This window comes from Ptychodera flava, unplaced genomic scaffold (genome assembly GCF_041260155.1).
Source record: "Ptychodera flava strain L36383 unplaced genomic scaffold, AS_Pfla_20210202 Scaffold_35__1_contigs__length_1935909_pilon, whole genome shotgun sequence".
In the NCBI taxonomy this organism is placed as follows: domain Eukaryota; kingdom Metazoa; phylum Hemichordata; class Enteropneusta; family Ptychoderidae; genus Ptychodera; species Ptychodera flava.
Window position 1 is genome coordinate 723,516 of NW_027248357.1, and position 18,216 is coordinate 741,731.

The 18,216-nt window shown below is 42.5% G+C and overlaps 1 protein-coding gene and 1 long non-coding RNA gene across 3 annotated transcripts in view; both read left to right on the forward strand.

The window, feature by feature from the left end:
• LOC139127734 (tyrosine-protein phosphatase non-receptor type 12-like) overlaps positions 1–18,216 on the forward strand; it is a 321,808-nt gene that overhangs the window by 71,168 nt on the left and 232,424 nt on the right. The window lies entirely within an intron of this gene.
• On the forward strand, positions 2,471–13,181 carry LOC139127712 (uncharacterized). The gene is made up of 2 exons (XR_011551091.1): positions 2,471–3,366; positions 12,407–13,181. It is a non-coding gene; the product is annotated as an uncharacterized lncRNA (long non-coding RNA).

Here is an 18,216-nt window from a genome sequence, read left to right on the forward strand (position 1 = left end):
CTCCATCAGGATAGATTGGTGTTAATGTATGCAACTTATTTTTATATTAATGCGCCAAATCATGCCGTATATACAATTAAATGTATCTAACACAAATCTTGTGTATCCCGTATCCCAACCCCATGCCTCCAAGTCAATTACTGCTTACCAACAACCAACTACTTCAACTGGCCTCACACTTGAGGAGCTTCAGTGGTCCTTGACGCTATGTTCCAAGTTTTGGTAAAATCATTTCTCTGAAATCATTGGTCCGATTGCTTTGAAAACTTGGAATGCATGTTCCCAGGGGTAAACTTAGTGGAATACATTGAAATTGTGAGAAAACGTATAATATTGTATTTTTTGTGATAATTTTTGCTGGTTTAGGTCAAAAATGCAAAATGTTTTCACTTTTGGTCAAATTGCAACTTTAGAAGCACTGCACATTACACCTTTGTATTATATGAGATTAAAATTCTTATCATTCCGCTCAATAATATTACCATTGTATTAAGTATTAGATTAGGATGTGAATGTTGGTAAGTTGAGCGAAACGATCAGACTAATACAAGGGTGGGTGGGTGGGTATCATTATCCGCTAAATACCGCCTACCCGGAAAAGGGCCTCCCATTTCCCACTCCTACAGTGGCATGGCCAAGGAAAGTCATCTGTTTAGCATATGCGTTTATGTGTATATCTAGACCTTATGTATATTCATTACTAATTTACATATGGGGGAATAAGCTAACTTCGTGCTAACGCTTTTAATAATATAATATTTAAAGCCTTATCACTCTGCTCAATAATATTACCATTGTATTAAGTATTGGAATGGAGATGTGAAAGTTGTCCACGCCAAGCTTGATGAAATCCTAATAACCTCATTCAAATCTACTCTCCAAACCTTACCAATACTTATATCTTCATACCCACCCTTACTCCAAAACACATACAAAAACAACATGTCAATCATTTCTACTTTAATGTTCGTAAAGTTTGTCTGTATATATATACGTTACACCCCATACTCAAGGAAAGGCAATTTTAAAATCAGTCAAGGTTTCCGTGTGTTCATAAGCGTTCAAATTTTGTATATTTTTTAGCATTCCTTCAAGCCAATTATCAGATCGTTGAACAGAAGACACGGCTGACAATTTCATGTAATGGTTAGCAGTTGTCTCTCTTTTCCATCTGACATGATCCATAACCTCCTGGGTACTTGCACCCCCTAAAGCCATGGAAATGGCACACGCAGACCGTATGCTATGAGGAGTTTCCCCTTCATCAATATTTAAATGTTGAAGGTAGTCTTTTAATCTCTGATACATCACGTGAGAGGACAATGGTTTATTATCTACATTTCCCGCTGGGTTGTTGGCCTAAAGAGATACCCTGTACGTATATCAATACCTAGATCACTTGATAGTTGGATGTATTGTTCCATTGTTCCACGTTCACTGCACAAAGGCATCTATCCTCGCATCGCTTAATAGTGAACATATTTGTTTCCGCACCCTCAGAGTTTTTCCAAATGTGTGATTGAAAATCAAGCCTTAATTGTCCGGGAAACGCAGAATTTCTTGCGTTTTGACCTGACCAAGATCCCCTGCTCGATCCCTGGAGAAATATAATAACTTTAAAAAGGTAATATCTCGGGCGTATAGATATGCATGAATCGCAACAATTATGGAGATGCAACAATTAGATCCATGATAAGATCGAATACCATACGTAACTTCACTTACAAAAAAACCCTATAGGGCAGAACTGAATCCTGTAGGATGTCAGTAGGGTACCAGTAGGGCAAGGCTTGCCCTATAGGGCAACACTATCCATGCCCTATAGGGCAATATTATACCCTGTAGGGCACTTACCCATGCCCTATAGGGCAATATTATACCCTGTAGGGCACTTACCCATGCCCTATAGGGCACTTTTATTCCCTATAGGGCATTTACCCATGCCCTATAGGGCCCCTAAACATACCTTATGGAAGACAATGTTTTGCCGTGTTGGCCACTGGAACATGTTGCATGCAGCAGTATTTTACACAATGGGCCCCCTACACTGTCCCTGTGTAGCGCAATTACTTGACCTATAGAGCAATATTATGCCCTGCAGGGCACATACAAGTGACATAATTATACATACTGTTCACAAAAAAGTATAGAAAGCAGTCAGTAACATATCATACACTTCTTTTTAATCTACACGCACAAAACTAGACTAAGTTTTAATATTCATTCTTTCTTTCCTGTTTCTCCACCATCTTTGCCATGATGAAGCTGTATTCTACACTTTTGAAGTCCTCTATAAGATGCTCCTTAAGCCCAGAATGCATTTGGGGCTCCAAATGCATCGTGGGGCTCCAATGCATTATGGGTAGGCATCATCAAAACAATATGGCCGCCAGTGAAAAGACACAAGGCAGTTCCAGCTCTAAAAAATGACTGTGTAGCAGCATAACCAGGTGTTTGACAGCTGTTATTAGTCCCCACGGACACCGTCCGGGGGGACTTATAGGTTTGGTCATGTCCATGCGTGTGTGCGTGCGTCCGTGCGTGCGTGCGTGTGTGCGTGCGTCCGTCCGTCCGTTCACGCAGATATCTCAGAGATGCCTGGAGCGATTACATTCAAACTTGGTACAAGGATTACTCTTTATGTCATACATATGCACGTCAATTTGTTTTGTGATATAATCCAATATGGCCGTGTGGCGGCCATTTTGTTTCCTGTATTTGATGTACACAGGCAATAGTCAGACAGTGTTTGGCCAATTCCTTTCAAACATGGCACAAGAACAACACACTGTAAGTTTAGTGTGGATATAATCTTATTTTTGCAATATGATCTTATATGGCTGCCAGACAGCCATGTATGGTGTTAATAGTATTAATGGTGTTTTAATTAATAAAAAATGAGCTAAAATATGACAGATCTTGTACTTTTACCGGGCAAAATGTGGTAAGTAAGTGCATAACTTTTTGCATGTTGTTATTGTGGTATTAAATAAAAATTGACCGCAAGAATGAAAGTGAGTTCTTGAAGTTTGCAGCAAAATAACCCCGAATCCGAATCTGAAATTTGCTTAACAATACTTTCTTCATGGCAGTTCAAAAACTGTTTAAAATATTTGACACTGTAGTGTAAAGTGTTCCTTTTTCTCGTGTCTATGATTGTATTTTTTCAATAAAAGTGAACTAAACAGATATCAGCCTCCTTTTATGCCGAGAAATTTCTTGTAATGCAACGATGGCATTTGCTGAATCTTAGTACGAATGTGAATCCGTTTTCATTAAAGCCGTTACGTTATGAGCGTGGACATATTCATGCACGGAGCCGTCAATTGGTCTACGATTTTTGCCGCGATTCGCCATCAACAACAGGTACGTATAGTTACGGATCATTCATTAATGTGTGTACGGTAGGTGTGTAATGGATAATTTGATTATGTCGATAAAAGAAGGCATTATCTGAAAGTGACAAAGCACGATGTGGCATGTACGATGTGTTGCTACGCCATTTTTGTCATGTGCATTGTGTCGGTGCAGAGTGCAGCTTGAACGGCTAGAGTAGCGTGTCTGATTTTGAATAATGTTGGCAAAGCATTTTTGCGGTATCGTTAAATTTATGATGTCCACGATGTGAACATTTGTAGTATTTTTGCAATCGCCGAACTTGGGAAGCAACGCGCCACGTTTTCTCAACGATATTCGACATTGTGCGTGGCCGTGGATCTCAAAATGGCGATAGATGTGGTGTGATACCAACTCACTGATTGTTTCGGCCGCTCCACTTCCGGCCCGAGTCGTTTCGGGACCGCAGGCAAAAACGTTTCGTCATCCTTGTTTCTATTTTTTCCCAGCAAATACTGTGTATATGTAGAGTAAACGTAAACATGTACTACTCGTTTCAAAAACTGCTGTCTAAATATAGGGTTGGGGTTTTCAGTGACGTTAATACGTACATGACACAGTGGAAATCACTACACTGTACCGTATCTTACATTTCCCTCGATAAAAAAATACGCAAGCATGAAACACCGAATTTCCATAGATGTTGTTTAGTAAATCTCAGAAAATGTAGAAAAAATTATTGGGGCATTTTCCGTCATTACGGAGTTATGGCACGTTAAACTTGAAACTCCGGCAGTTGCGGCGTCTTGAGTGCCGATAGCATCTGTATAATAGGTCAAAAATCCTGTACGGGCCCCACGTTTTCCGGCAGACAGTCCATGTAGCCGACAATGAGATGCTAATGATATGCAGAATGTACAAGTTTCAGGTTTCGTCGACCAACTTCCCCCTCTTGGGTACAACTTCAAACTCTGAAATACCAAGTCGGTGGCTATATAATCGTCCAACTTCCACCCATGAAAGTTGGCAAGTAAGTAAGTTGGCAAGTTGGCAGAGGTCCCCGCCAACTTCCACCCATGAAAGTTGGCAAGTAAGTTAGCAAGTTGGCAGAGGCCCCCGCCAACTTCCACCCATGAAAGTTGGCAAGTAAGTAAGTTGGCAAGTTGGCAGAGGCCCCCGCCAACTTCCACCCATGAAAGTTGGCAAGTAAGTTAGCAAGTTGGCAGAGGCCCCCGCCAACTTCCACCCATGAAAGTTGGCAAGTAAGTAAGTTGGCAAGTTGGCAGAGGCCCCCGCCAACTTCCCTGTATGAAAGTTGGCAAGTAAGTTGGCAAGTTGGCACAGGCCCCCGCCAACTTCCACCCATGAAAGTTGGCAAGTAAGTTAGCAAGTTGGCAGAGGCCCCCGCCAACTTCCACCCATGAAAGTTGGCAAGTAAGTAAGTTGGCAAGTTGGCAGAGGCCCCCGCCAACTTCCACCCATGAAAGTTGGCAAGTAAGTTGGCAAGTTGGCACAGGCCCCCGTCAACTTCCGGCAGACAGTCCATGTAGCCGACAATGAGATGCTAATGATATGCAGAATGTACAAGTTTCAGGTTTCGTCGACCAACTTCCCCCTCTTGGGTACAACTTCAAACTCTGAAATGCCAAGTCGGTGGCTATCGTCTGTTACATAATTCAATAGCAAACTTGTGGAAGTTTCCAAGTTCGTGGGACCCTCTGCCAACTTGCCAACTTACTTGCCAACTTTCAATGGGGAAGTTGGCGGGGGGCCTCTGCCAACTTGCCAACTTACTTACTTGCCAACTTTCATGCATGGAAGTTGGTGGCGCCCTTTGCCAAGTTGTGGAAGTTAGCAAGTTCGTGGGACCCTCTGCCAACTTGCCAACTTACTTGCCAACTTTCAATGGGGAAGTTGGCGGGGGCCTCTGCCAACTTGCCAACTTACTTACTTGCCAACTTTCATGGGCCGAAGTTGGCGGGGGCCTCTGCCAACTTGCCAACTTACTTGCCAACTTTCAATGGGGAAGTTGGCGGAGGCCTCTGCCAACTTCCACCCATTAAAGTTGGCAAGTAAGTAAGTTGGCAAGTTGGCACAGGCTTCCGCCAACTTCCACCCATGAAAGTTGGCAAGTAAGTTGGCAAGCTGGCACAGGCCTCCACCAACTTCCACCCATGAAAGTTGGCAAGAAAGTAAGTTGGCAAGTTGGCAGAGGCCCCCGCCAACTTCCACCCATGAAAGTTGGCAAGTAAGTTAGCAAGTTGGCAGAGGCCCCCGCCAACTTCCACCCATGAAAGTTGGCAAGTAAGTAAGTTGGCAAGTTGGCAGAGGCCCCCGCCAACTTCCCTGTATGAAAGTTGGCAAGTAAGTTGGCAAGTTGGCACAGGCCCCCGCCAACTTCCACCCATGAAAGTTGGCAAGTAAGTTAGCAAGTTGGCAGAGGCCCCCGCCAACTTCCACCCATGAAAGTTGGCAAGTAAGTAAGTTGGCAAGTTGGCAGAGGCCCCCGCCAACTTCCACCCATGAAAGTTGGCAAGTAAGTTGGCAAGTTGGCACAGGCCCCCGCCAACTTCCGGCAGACAGTCCATGTAGCCGACAATGAGATGCTAATGATATGCAGAATGTACAAGTTTCAGGTTTCGTCGACCAACTTCCCCCTCTTGGGTACAACTTCAAACTCTGAAATACCAAGTCGGTGGCTATCGTCTGTTACATAATTTATAGCAAACTTGTGGAAGTTTCCAAGTTCGTGGGACCCTCTGCCAACTTGCCAACTTACTTGCCAACTTTCAATGGGGAAGTTGGCGGGGCCTCTGCCAACTTGCCAACTTACTTACTTGCCAACTTTCATGCGTGGAAGTTGGTGGCGCCCTTTGCCAATTTGTGGAAGTTAACAAGTTCGTGGGACCCTCTGCCAACTTGCCAACTTACTTGCCAACTTTCATGGGAAAGTTGGCGGGGGCCTCTGCCAACTTGCCAACTTACTTACTTGCCAACTTTCATTGGGGGAAGGTGGCTGGGGCCTCAGCCAACTTGCCGACTTACTTGCCAACTTCCAAAGTGGGAAGTTGGCGGAGGCCTCTGCCAACTTCGGCCCATGAAAGTTGGCAAGTAAGTAAGTTGGCAAGTTGGCAGAGGCCCCCGCCAACTTTCCCATTGAAAGTTGGCAAGTAAGTTGGCAAGTTGGCAGAGGCCCCCGCCAACTTCCACCCATGAAAGTTGGCAAGTAAGTTGGCAAGTTGGCACAGGCCCCCGCCAACTTCCACCCATGAAAGTTGGCAAGTAAGTAACTTGGCAAGTTGGCAGAGGCCCCTGCCAACTTCCCTGAATGACAGTTTACAAGTAAGTTGGCAAGTTTGCAGAGGCCTCCGCCAACTTCCACCCATGAAAGTTGGCAAGTCGGCAAGTTGGCACAGGCCCCCGCCAAGTTCCACCCATTAAAGTTGTCAAGTAAGTAAGTTGGCAAGTTGGCAGAGGCCCCCGCCAACTTCCACCCATGAAAGTTGGCAAGTAAGTAAGTTGGCAAGTTGGCACAGGCCCCCGCCAACTTCCACCCATGAAAGTTGGCAAGTAAGTTAGCAAGTTGGCACAGGCCCCCGCCAACTTCCACCCATTAAAGTTGGCAAGTAAGTAAGTTGGCAAGTTGGCAGAGGCCCCCGCCAACTTCCCTGTATGAAAGTTGGCAAGTAAGTTGGCAAGTTGGCACAGGCCCCCGCCAACTTCCACCCATGAAAGTTGTCAAGTAAGTTGGCAAGTTGATACAGGCCCCCGCCAACTTCCACCCATTAAAGTTGGCAAGTAAGTAAGTTGGCAAGTTGGCACAGGCCCCCGCCAACTTCCACCCATGAAAGATGGCAAGTAAGTTGGCAAGTTGGCAGAGGCCCTCGCCAACTTCCACCCATGAAAGTTGGCAAGTAAGTAAGTTGGCAAGTTGGCAGAGGCCCCCGCCAACTTCCACCCATGAAAGTTGTCAAGTAAGTTGGCAAGTTGGCAGAGGCCCCGCCAACTTCCCTGTATGAAAGTTGGCAAGTAAGTTAGAAAGTTGGCAGAGGCCCCCACCAACTTCCACCCGTGAAAGTTGGCAAGTAAGTAAGTTGGCAAGTTGGCATAGGCCCCCGCCATCTTCCCTGGATAAAAGTTGTCAAGTAAGTTGGCAAGTTGGCACAGGCCCTCGCCAACTTCCACCCATGAAAGTTGGCAAGTAAGTAAGTTGGCAAGTTGGCAGAGGCCCCCGCCAACTTCCACCCATGAAAGTTGGCAAGTAAGTAAGTTGGCAAGTTGGCACAGGCCTCCACCAACTTCCACCCATGAAAGTTGGCAAGTAAGTAAGTTGGCAAGTTGGCACAGGCCCCCGCCAACTTCCACCCATTAAAGTTGGCAAGTAAGTTGGCAAGTTGGCAGAGGCCCCCGCCAACTTCCACCCATGAAAGTTGGCAAGTAAGTAAGTTGGCAAGTTGGCAGAGGCCCCCGCCAACTTCCACCCATGAAAGTTGGCAAGTAAGTTGGCAAGTTGGCACAGGCCCCCGCCAACTTCCACCCATGAAAGTTGGCAAGTAAGTAAGTAAGCAAGTTGGCAGAGGCCCCCGCCAACTTCCACCCATTAAAGTTGGCAAGTAAGTAAGTTGGCAAGTTGGCAGAGGCCCCCGCCAACTTCCCTGTATGAAAGTTGGCAAGTAAGTTGGCAAGTTGGCAGAGGCCCCCGCCAACTTCCACCCATGAAAGTTCGCAAGTAAGTTGGCAAGTTGGCACAGGCCTCCGCCAACTTACACCCATGAAAGTTGGCAAGTAAGTAAGTTGGCAAGTTGGCACAGGCCCCTGCCAACTTCCACCCTTGAAAGTTGGCAAGTAAGTTGGCAAGTTGGTACAGGACTCCGCCAACTTCCATCCATTAAAGTTGGCAAGTAAGTAAGTTGGCAAGTTGGCAGAGGCCCCCGCCAACTTCCACCCATGAAAGTTGGCAAGTAAGTTGGCAAGTTGGCAGAGGCCTCCACCAACTTCCACCCATGAAAGTTGGCAAGTAAGTAAGTTGGCAAGTTGGCAGAGGCCCCGCCAACTTCCCTGAATGAAAGTTGTCAAGTAAGTTGGCAAGTTGGCAGAGGCCCCCGCCAACTTCCATCCATTTAAGTTGGCAAGTAAGTAAGTTGGCAAGTTGGCAGAGGCCCCCGCCAACTTCCCTGTATGAAAGTTGGCAAGTAAGTTGGCAAGTTGGCACAGGGCTCCGCCAACTTCCACCCATGAAAGGTGACAAGTAAGTTGGCAAGTTGGCACAGGCCTCTGCCAACTTTCACCCATTAAAGTTGGCAAGTAAGTAAGTTGGCAAGTTGGCAGAGGCCCCCCCCCCCCAACTTCCACCCATGAAAGTTGTCAAGTAAATAAGTTGGCAAGTTGGTACAGGCCCCCGCCAACTTCCCTGTATGAAAGTTGGCAAGTAAGTTGGCAAGTTGGCACAGGCCCCCGCCAACTTCCACCCATGAAAGTTGGCAAGTAAGTAAGTTGGCAAGTTGGCACAGGCCCCTGCCAACTTCCCTGAATGACAGTTGACAAGTAAGTTGGCAAGTTGGCACAGGCCTCTGCCAACTTCCACCCATTAAAGTTGGCAAGTAAGTAAGTTGGCAAGTTGGCACAGGCCCCCGCCAACTTCCACCCATGAAAGTTGGCAAGTAAGTAAGCAAGTTGGCAGAGGCCCCCGCCAACTTCCACCCATTAAAGTTGGCAAGTAAGTAAGTTGGCAAGTTGGCAGAGGCCCCCGCCAACTTCCCTGTATGAAAGTTGGCAAGTAAGTTGGCAAGTTGGCAGAGGCCCCCGCCAACTTCGACTCATGAAAGTTGGCAAGTAAGTAAGTTGGCAAGTTGGCAGAGGCCCCTGCCAACTTCCCTGGATGAAAGTTGTCAAGTAAGTTGGCAAGTTGGCACAGGCCCCTGCCAACTTCCACCCATGAAAGTTGGCAAGTAAGTAAGTTGGCAAGTTGGCAGAGGCCCCCGCCAACTTCCACCCATGAAAGTTGGCAAGTAAGTAAGTTGGCAAGTTGGCATAGGCCCCCGCCAACTTCCACCCATAAAAGTTGGCAAGTAAGTTGGCAAGTTGGCAGAGGCCCCCGCCAACTTCCACCCATGAAAGTTGGCAAGTAAGTAAGTTGGCAAGTTGGCAGAGGCCCCCGCCAACTTCCACCCATGAAAGTTGGCAAGTAAGTTGGCAAGTTGGCACAGGCCCCCGCCAACTTCCACCCATGAAAGTTGGCAAGTATAAGTAAGTAAGCAAGTTGGCACAGGCCCCTGCCAACTTCCACCCATTAAAGTTGGCAAGTAAGTAAGTTGGAAATTTGGCAGAGGCCCCCGCCAACTTCCCTGTATGAAAGTTGGCAAGTAAGTTGGCAAGTTGGCAGAGGCCCCCGCCAACTTCCACCCATGAAAGTTCGCAAGTAAGTTGGCAAGTTGGCACAGGCCTCCGCCAACTTACACCCATGAAAGTTGGCAAGTAAGTAAGTTGGCAAGTTGGCACAGGCCCCCGCCAACTTCCACCAATGAAAGTTGGCAAGTAAGTTGGCAAGTTGGCAGAGGCCTCCACCAACTTCCACCCATGAAAGTTGGCAAGTAAGTAAGTTGGCAAGTTGGCAGAGGCCCCGCCAACTTCCCTGAATGAAAGTTGTCAAGTAAGTTGGCAAGTTGGCAGAGGCCCCCGCCAACTTCCATCCATTAAAGTTGGCAAGTAAGTAAGTTGGCAAGTTGGCAGAGGCCCCCGCCAACTTCCCTGTATGAAAGTTGGCAAGTAAGTTGGCAAGTTGGCAGAGGCCCCCGCCAACTTCCACCCATGAAAGGTGACAAGTAAGTTGGCAAGTTGGCACAGGCCTCTGCCAACTTTCACCCATTAAAGTTGGCAAGTAAGTAAGTTGGCAAGTTGGCAGAGGCCCCCCCCCCCCCAACTTCCACCCATGAAAGTTGTCAAGTAAATAAGTTGGCAAGTTGGTACAGGCCCCCGCCAACTTCCCTGTATGAAAGTTGGCAAGTAAGTTGGCAAGTTGGCACAGGCCCCCGCCAACTTCCACCCATGAAAGTTGGCAAGTAAGTAAGTTGGCAAGTTGGCAGAGGCCCCTGCCAACTTCCCTGAATGACAGTTGACAAGTAAGTTGGCAAGTTGGCACAGGCCTCTGCCAACTTCCACCCATGAAAGTTGGCAAGTAAGTAAGTTGGCAAGTTGGCAGAGGCCCCCGCCAACTTCCCTGTATGAAAGTTGGCAAGTAAGTTGGCAAGTTGGCAGAGGCCCCCGCCAACTTACACCCATGAAAGTTGGCAAGTAAGTTAGTTGGCAAGTTGGCAGAGGTCCCCGCCAACTTCCACCCCTGAAAGTTGGCAAGTAAGTTGCCAAGTTGGCGGGGGCCTGTGCCAACTTAGACTCATGAAAGTTGGCAAGTAAGTAAGTTGGCAAGCTGTCAGGGGGCCTCACCAACTTTCCAGTTGTCAAGTAAGTTGCCAAGAGCGAGAGGCCCGTGTCATCTATTATTGTCTTCTCATTTACATATTTTTCGTGTAACCCCATGTTCGTGTCGGCTACCGTACGGCATTTTTATGGTGGTTCTGTTTTAGAATTGCCAGATTCAGAATTGTAATTACTTGGCATATGAAGATGACATTGGTGACAAAAATAGCCGTACTTTATCGAAGAAATGTTCAATTTCCAAAATCAATATACAGGAAAAAATATGAATTTAAGGGTAGCCCAGCGTACGATGTTGTGCATGTTGTGTACATGTTCCCGTCATGGCCTCGCGCCACGCCAGAACACAGTGCATAGTATGCGTGCTTGGTGTGGCGATTCTAAATCTACCTCCAATTTTGTGAACAAAAATGACGAAATACAGTTAGTGATATACTTATATTTAGAAGTTTGCTAGCACTTGTAAGTTCTTAAGATCACATAGAAGTTGGTATACAGAAAATTGAAGTCCACTGGACGGGTAGAGTTGAATTTTCAGATCCTCAGATCCTATAACTTCAGATGCAGATTCATGATTAAAATTTCACAATTTTCAAAGTTTGATGTAATATACTGATAAATAAAATATAATTTAGATTTGAAAAGGCTTTACAAATTATTTTATTTCTATCTTGAATCTTGAACTTAAAAACTTCAATCTCAGAATCAGAACGTCATCTGTCGAAGACAGGGTGCGCAATGATTCCATTTGTTATATCATCACATGAACGTTCCCTCATAGAGATAAACACACCCGCGCGCGATCGAACGATCAAGATCAAGACGATCATGTAAATGCTGGCTATCGACAGTCCGTATTTTACCATCGTTCGTAATATTTCATGTATTTATGGCAAGGGAATATAACTGATCGATGTTGGAGGCCAGTGACCCCGGGCTAAATCAGAATTCAGGGGTCGGAAGAAGCAAGTTAGCTAATCTGTAATTGTAGACCCGTGTTCGTTGAAACTTGTCGAGCGAAAACGTTTATGTAGACTTTTTTTGTTTTCATAACTGCCTTGTACATGTCATATTCAAATTATTATTTTAAATATTGCAATCATACTGTTAATACGGGTATTGTAAAAGGCTTGTAAATTCGAATCTGCATCTGAAGTTATAGGATCTGAAGTCTGAGATCTGAGGATCTGAATCTGAGGATCTGAAAAGACAACTCTACCACCTCTGAGGGCATTTTCTGAATGTATTATAGTACGGAAAAACGAGTCTTTACTCGCATATATTAATTGTTCATAATAAATAATTTGATTTTGATTTTAATTGTATAAAGATCACTTCAAAGACAGAAGTTATGGTGTGGCAATAATTTGTATTTTTATTGTAACATTTGGTAACATGAGTTCAATCCGATGGTGTCTCTGATACTTCAAAGCATCTCTCAGACAGATGAGAAGTTTTGTAATTCACAATGCATGTACTAAAAGTGTTAACAACATAAACAATGAACCATTTACAAATCACAGTTGTTAATGAAGTATATCAAGTATTTCATGAATTATGTGTGACAAGCCATGTGTTAAGTATGTACACCAGTAATAATTTTCATGCCTGAAATAATCCCTTTTCATTTCTTTTTCAGATACGAAAGAAGTTTGTTAGTGCCTGCGTCACTAACGGTACTCGTGCGGAGTACTCCCAATTTGGGAATTGAGCAGAGGTTGGAACGCATAACCATCCTAGCTGCTGGCCTGAATATAGGCCATCATAGAACCAAAATACGAAATACTTACAGGAATATTCAGTACGGAATCTAATACTAGAAGCACAAATACGATACCATATACAGAACTTGAACATACCTGATATATACTCGTGCGGAGTACTCCCAATCAAAGTGTGTGTTTGGGAATTTAGCAGAGGTTGGAACGCATAACCATCCTAGCTGCTGGCCTGAACATAGGCCATTATAGAACCAAAATACAGAATACTTACAGGAATATTCAATACAGAAGCTGATACTAGAATCACAAAGACAATACCTATTTACAGAACTTGAACATAACTGATATACTGTAATTAAACGGCATACTAATCAGTGGACTTCTACAATAGCGAACTATTGGTAGCAGAATATTGCCCCTTGAAGTTACAAGAAATTGTACTAATTTGAAACAAAAGCTACTGGTTTTGAAACAATTTAGTTTCCAAAGTATATTTGAAAGATACTTTGCTAAACAAACCTTTTCTGAATTTGTAGATTCATAAACCTGTTACACTATTGAACACTTCCTATTCTAACCACCTCAAATACTCAAACATTTTTTGTGTGATACTTTCAGCACCAAACTTCTAAGGGATATCTCATTTTGTGAGTCCAATAAACCAAGGATTATGGACATCTCTCTGCAACAGTACCGACTTGCAATAGGTGGTTTCCATTGTGTACACTTCAAACAGGAATTCAAAATGGCCAGATTCATGTACTTTTCTCTGAGCTGGATCATTCAAATTTATTTATGTAACCATTATTTGAAGCAGCTTCTGATGTTAGGTGGTGACATTGAAACAAATCCAGGTCCTGTCTTTCCAACCACAGTACTTTCATATCCTACCAAGAGAGTAATTACAGGTAATTTCCATCAAGGTTCCTTTAAGTATATATTAAGTGCAACTGGCACCAGCACATGTATGACTAACAGTCTTGTAGCGTTGGCTTACTCTCAGATTCTTGGAATGCCAGACTGGAACAGTGCAGTTATCGATTCAATCCTTGATATGGGCAAAGCATTGTATGATAAAGTGTACCCAAACAGAAACAGTAACGATTCATGCCCGTATTTACAGGTAACAGATTTGAATGTAAACTTCAGACTTAAATGTCAGTATTTTACTTGTAATCCATGCTTTTCCCTGTTTGGATACCTTGGTGATACTGTCAGCCCTGATAACATTGTGCACAAATTAGACCATGCACTCCAGACTGCCTTTGAAATTTCTTCACAAGCAATTCTGATTATTGAGCAATATGGGATGGCGTTATTTAAAATGAATGGTCAATTCCATGTGTATGATTCTCACAGTAGAAATGATGAAGGGTATGCACATTCTGATGGCCATGCAGTTTTAGTTACTGTTGATTCAATTACTGACCTTTGTAAACATTTACGACATTTAGTTTGTACATTGACAGAAAAGCCCCTTAAAACTGTACAATTTGAAATCACCCCAGTATTACTCTACACACAAAACACATGTCACAATTTCTATGACTTGCCTGATGAATGTAGTATTAATACTTCAGCATCCCAATCGCATATCAACTCATGATTTGAAAAGCAATAAGCGTAAGAGTACTCTACAAGAGAGAGAACCTACAAAATTCATAAAAACCTGTCAACCTTCAACCTCAAAAGCAGAAACTGAAACAAGGATCACTACCTCAGTAACTGATGATGACAATTGCTATATCACTTCTGAAAGTGTAACATCAAAATACACCTTCAACCCAACTGACTTCACATGGCAAACTGCAAAAGCATCATTATTTCACATCACTCCACCCAAGTATGCTGTTCATTTTCAAGGCCAAGGTTTTCCATTGGGAGATCCATTGACAAAAGATCTGATTGGTGATGGTAATTGTTTTTTCAGAGCTATCTCATATTTAGTTGCTGGAAATGAAAAATATCATGGTCTGATGAGATTAAAGATAGTTGAACATTTGAAAGGGAATAAATTCAAATTTGAAAAGATACTACGAACTCGAGGACAAACTATTGAACAATATTTGCTACAAAGTGAGATTGCCAAGCTTGGCAAATATGCTAGTGAAGTAGAAATTGTTGCCACATCCCATTTTCTGAATACAAACATTTACACATACATGATTGACAAACGCTGGCTGAAGTATTCCGGCCAAATGGTTGACCCTCATATTGGTGTTGAGAAAAAATCAATCTATTTGCAACACTGCAATGCCAATCATTACCAAGTTGTCACACAGATCAGAGATGATAAATCAAACGCCCTTCAAAACTACTTTACATCACAAAAAGCGCTCCAAGATCAACATATGCTAAGTCACAAGACAACATCTACCCAAAGAAAACTATCGAAAAGGGAAAAGCAGCAGTTAAGAAAACAGAATGCAAGGACAAGGATGAGTGTCATCCGGCAAGGCAGATCAGAATTAGACAGAGAGAACAACAAAGAACAGGATAGAATCAGAAAGTTGAAGGACAGAAAATTCAGAAAAGAAGCAGGTAAAGAAAAGCAAATGGACAGACTTAGAAAATATAAAGAGCGAAGAAACAAAACAGAACTTGCCAAGGAGACAGATAAACAACAAAACAAAGTTAGAAAGAGGAGTGCAAGAATTAATAGAACAGAACTTGCCAAGGAGATAGATAAACAACAAAACAAAGTTAGAATGAGGACTGCAAGAATTAATAGAACAGAACTTGCCAAGGAGATAGATAAACAACAAAACAAAGTTAGAATGAAGAATGCAAGAATTAATAGAACAGAACTTGCCAAGGAGAAAGATACACAACAAAACAAAGTTAGAATGAGGACTGAAAGAATTAATAGAACAGAACTTGCCAAGGAAAAAGATAATCAGAAAAACAAAGTTAGAATGAGGACTGAAAGAATTAATAGAACAGAACTTGCCAAGGAGAAAGATAAACAACAAAACAAAGTTAGAATGAGGACTGAAAGAATTAATAGAACAGAACTTGCCAAGGAGAAAGATAAACAACAAAACAAAGTTAGAATGAGAACTGAAAGAAACAATAGAACAGAACTTGCCAAGGAGATAGATAAACAACAAAACAAAGTTAGAATGAGAACTGAAAGAAACAATAGAACAGAACTTGCCAAGGAGATAGATAAACAACAAAACAAAGTTAGAAAGAGGACTGCAAGAATTAATAGAACAGAACTTGCCAAGGAGGAAGAGAAACAACAAAACAGAGTTAGAATGAAGAGTGCAAGAATTAATAGAACAGAACTTGCCAGGGAGAAAGATAAACAACAAAACAAAGTTAGAATGAGGGCTGAAAGAATTAATAAAACAGAAATGGCCAAGGACAAAGATAATCAGAAAAACAAAGTTAGAATGAGAACTGAAAGAGTTAATAGAACAGAACTTGCCAAGGACAAAGATAAACAACAAAACAAAGTTAGAATGAGAATGGAAAGAAGCAATAGAACAGAAAACCAAAAGCATGTAGAACAGGAATGTGACAAGGCGAGAAAGAAACTAAGGAGATTTATGTGTAATAATGAACGACAGAAATCATTACTTGACTTCCAATCAAATGCATCAACTTGTCATCCTGCATTTGAAATTATTTTAGATGAATTTTTCCAAGCTATAAGATCAGGCCCAACATACTCATGCAATTGTTGCAATAGGTTCATGTATAAGTCTGCAGTAATTTGTTATAAGGCAGAGAATTATTCACAAACAGACACAGATTTAGTACATCAATGTGTACGAGACAATAAATCAGAAGGCAGTCTGTGGCTTTGTAAAACATGCCATCGGTCTCTACAATCAAATCGTATGCCTGCACAGGCTGTTGCAAACAACCTTGAAGTTCAGCCAATACCGAAACAGTTATCATCTCTTTGTCAGTTAGAGAGCCAGTTGATTACCAGAATTATACCATTCATGAAGATTGTTGCTTTGCCTACCGGTGGTCAACATGGTCTCCGTGGTCAAGTTGTACTTGTACCATCTAACATACAGAAAACTGCTACAACTTTGCCAAGACAGACATCAGAATCCCAAATAATAGCTTTATGCTTAAAACGACGGTTATCAGATAAATATTCCGTTAAAAAACAATATATACGTCCCCACAATGTTAATGAAGCTTTAAAATACTTGAAAAAGAATAATCCATTCTATAAAAATGTGATTACAAACAGTCAATGGACTGATAACAGTCAATTAGAAAATCCAGAATTGTGGAAAGCAACCACTGAAGCTGAAGTGACAAGAATGACATGTAAGCCAAATAACACTAATGATAAAATAAAAACAAATGCAACAAGTATAGATATTCAACCACAGCAGTTATCAAAACCACAAGACCATGATGCTGATATTATAGTAGACTCAGAAGAGGAAGTTGATGATGATAATCCTGATCATGTGAAAATGGAACTTAGTTTAAAGAAAACTATTAATTCATCAACATGTCTTTACCCAAAGGAGGGTCCAAATGTCAAAACAAATCAAATATTACACCTTGCACCCGGGGAAGGACAAAGACCAACACATGTCTTTTATGAAAAAGACTGGGAAGCAATGACATTTCCAACACTGTTTCCATCAGGAACTAACACATTCACTGAAGAAAGGCAAGTAAGACTGACAGTTAAAAAGTACATTAATGCAAGGTTACTTTCAAGTGACACACGATTTGCAGAAAGTACTGAGTATACTTTTCAGTGTTTACACTGGGCAGAAATGGTTGATGTAAAGAATAGCATCACTATGCAACTCACAAAGACAAGAATTGGGGATTTAAATGTTGCAAAATTGAAGAATCCTGACAATGTTAGATCAATGTTGAAAAATGATGAATTATTTGCATCATTTAAAAAAATCCGTGGCACACCCCAATATTGGAAAGAGATGCAACAAGACATGATTGCAAAGATAAGACAGTTTGGACCATACACGTTTTTCTTGTCTGGCAGTGCTGCTGACTTCCATTGGCCTGAATTGGTACAAGTAATTGCAGCACAGTATGGTGAGCACTTTACATTAGAGGAAATAGAGCAAATGACCTGGCAGACAAAACGCAATTGGATAGCTAGAAATCCTGTAACAGCAGCCAGACATATTGATTATATATTTGGAAAGGTATGGAGAAACATTATTTTAAGTGGTATACATCCCATTGGTCAAATTCTGAATTATGATATCAGAAAAGAAATGCAAAGTCGAGGCACTGAGCATTTCCATGCTGCTGTTCATGTCCTAAATGCACCAATCCTAGATAAAAATACTGATGAAGATGTCATATCATTTATAGACAAATATATCTCATGTGCTATTCCTGACAAAGACACTGATCCAGTACTTCATGACCTAGTCATATCACGTCAAACACACCATCATACCAGAACTTGTAAAAAGAGAAAAGGCCTAGAATGTAGATTCCACTTTAAAAAACCACCATCATCAGAAACTCTTATTGCTAGAAAAGACACATCAAAGGAAGCAATTTCCGAAGCTAAACAGATTATGACTAAAGTTATGAAAACTTTAGAAAAAGTCAACCAGAGATTACTTTGAGTGAGTTGCTCACAGAAGCAAATATTCCTGAAACAGACTATCATTCAGCATTGACTTTGTCACTAAAACGCACATCAGTCGTTTTGAAACGAAAGCCATCAGAGACCAGTATCAATCCATACAATCCATACATA